Raw genomic sequence first — 2,701 nt, 5'->3', positions numbered from 1 at the left:
TTTTGCTCAATGTGAAAAAGGGTGATAATAGAAGTTAATCTTTCAATAGCTGTTGAAAGGATTGCATGGGTAAATACAGCATTTATACTATGACAAACAGTAAGTACTCAGTGTTACATGTCATCATTTTCCCTTAACGTTAGTTTTATTATTCCTATCAATACCACCACTGCTTTTACAATAAATGCCCACAATTTTAAATAGAAACTTCATAAGTTTGCCTTCGTGGTTTTCAATAATTTTCTTTCTGTCTTACATCTAATATTCCACAAATATCTCATGTCTAGAGATAATTGGTTAGCCTTATACCCTGCTTACACTTGATTTCTTTGCCCATGTGAGTGACATTGCCAAAAATACCCTGTTTTCCCCTACTTTTGCCCATGTTCTTACATCCACTTCTTTGTGGCAAATGATGCATCTTCTTGAGATATTTTCTTCCAGTGCTTCTCCTAAGATCTATCCCTCTTTTGGTTGTCTTTGTGCTATTCTGAACTACATGCATCCCAGGTTTCAGTTGCCCCCTTAACCACACTTAACAGGTAGTGCTTTTGCCTTAGGAATGTCTGGAAGCTGAATGAGCACTCCTTCTTATAAAAATTGAGTAACACAATAAACATTTTATTTTCGAATAGTCTTTAAGATATGCATGAAGAAGGACGGGGAAGGTTGGCCCACCAGGATGATCACCAAGACACACAAAGTAGACCTGGGCCTTGGGCTCCCGGAGAAGAAAAACAAGAAGAAAATGGTCAAAGAACCAGAGACTCAATACTCAATTTTAAACAATGATGATTACCTTGCTGATGTTTCTCCTATAAAAGCCACATTCCCCTCTAAGAGTGTAGTCCATGGGCAGGTACCTGAGATGCTCTAGTGAAGAAAAAGGAGAAAAAGAAGGTGTCAGCACCCTTTGCGAGAAGCACGTGGAACCTGAGACCACGCTGTGTGCCAGATGGACAGAGAAGTCACCCAGCCCCAGGAAGCAGGTGCTTGGCCACTTGGAGTTCCTCAGTGGGGAGAAGAAAAAGAAGTCACCTCAGGCCATGTCCCATGCCTCTGGGGTGAGAACCTCCCCAGACCTTAGATAGGGTGAGGAGGAAACCAGGGTTGGAAAGAAACTCAAAAAACACAAGAAGTCAAAAAAAGGGGGCTGAGGACCCCACAGCCTTCTCAGTCCAGGATCCTTGGTTCTGGGAGGCCGGGTTGCTGCGGACACTTGCTCAGCGGGGAAGGAGGGTGAGGAACAGGCAGCCTTGGGGCAGAAACAGAAGCAGAAGAGCCCCAGGGAACACAGTGGGAAGGTGGAGAAGGAAAAAAAATTCCACCAGGAGGAAGACGCCCTCCTAGGCCACTCCAAGCCCGCCAGGTCCTTGGAGAGCAGCCCCCGTAAAGGAAGTAAAAAGAAACCAGTGAAAGTTGAGGCCCTGGAATACATCCCCATAGGAGATGGCCCTAAGGCCCCCGCGAAGAAAAAGATGAAGTCCAAGAAGAAGGTAACTGAGGAGCTGGCTCTGAAAAGGAAGAAAAAAAAATAAGTGGAAAGAGAGTAGGGTGGCAGGAGACCCTTGGAAGAAGGAAACAGACACGGACTTAGAAGTGGTGTTGGAAAAGAAAGGCAACATGGACGAGGTGCACATAGAACCAGGGGAGGCGAAAGGACTTGCAAGAAGAGGTCGATCACGAGTCAGGCAAAACGGAAGCTTCTGAAACCAGGAAGCGGACGGGAACCAGTTTGGCCAGTGGGATACTGCTGGTTTTGAGAACAAGGAACTGAAACTGAAATTTCTCAAACTTACGGATGGCTTCAAAAGTCTGTGCCGGCTGGTGGATCACAGGTTAGGAGTTCCAGACCACCCTGGCTAACGTGGTGAAACCATGTCTCTACTAAAAATACAAAAATTAGCTGGGCGCCTGTAAGTCCAGCTACTCAGGAGGCTGAGGTGGGAGAATCGCTTGAACCAGGAAGGCAGAGGTTGCAGTGAGCCGAGATCACGGCCACTGCACTCCAGCCTGGGTGAAAGAGCCAGACTCCATCTCAAAACAAACAAACAAACAAACAAACATGTCCCCTTTGTTCGGCCGTCTCCCCACCCCCAGCACTATTGCAAGGCCGAACATGGCCCTCAGCAAGAAGGCAGCTGACAGTCTGCAGCAGAACCTGCAGAAGAACCACGACCGGGCCATGAGCTGGAAGTACAGCCATGGAGCCGGCTTCATCCTCTCCATCGCCCCCAACAAGTTCTTTTATATTGACAGGAGCACTTCCAAGTCAGTCATGCTGGAAAATTAAACTCTGGAGTTTTGTCCCGCCTCCTAAAAAAAAAAAGATATGCATGAATGACACATTACTGGGAGCTCGTTATTCTGCTAAAAAGACCAGGTATTAGTTTTCAATGACTGTCATAAAAAGCTACCACAAACTTCATGACTTAAAACAACACATATTTATGACATTAAAGCTCTGTAGGTCAGAAATCTGTTATAGGTTGCATGGGACTTAAAGTGCTGACTGTAGGCTGTATTCTTTTCTGGAGGCTTGAGGGGAGAATCCATGTTCTTGCTCATTCCGACTGGCAGAATTCAGCTCCTTGTGGCTGTGGGACTGAAGTCCCTGTTTGCTTCCTAGCTGTAGTCTGAAGGCACTTCCCAGCTTCTAGGGGCTACCTGTATTTCCTTGACTCACAGCCTCCTCTCGTCA

General features: G+C 46.3%; 1 pseudogene; it reads left to right on the top strand.

Annotated features, from left to right (window-relative positions):
* The first annotated feature begins 682 nt into the window (after positions 1-682).
* Positions 683-2,293, top strand: LOC105492777 (lysine-rich nucleolar protein 1-like; annotated as a pseudogene).
* Positions 2,294-2,701: the final 408 nt, after the last annotated feature.

The sequence above is a fragment of the Macaca nemestrina genome, chromosome 8, assembly GCF_043159975.1.
Source record: "Macaca nemestrina isolate mMacNem1 chromosome 8, mMacNem.hap1, whole genome shotgun sequence".
Lineage (NCBI taxonomy): Eukaryota > Metazoa > Chordata > Mammalia > Primates > Cercopithecidae > Macaca > Macaca nemestrina.
The sequence above is the reverse complement of the archived record's forward strand: the minus strand, read 5'-3'. Positions and strand labels throughout refer to the sequence as shown.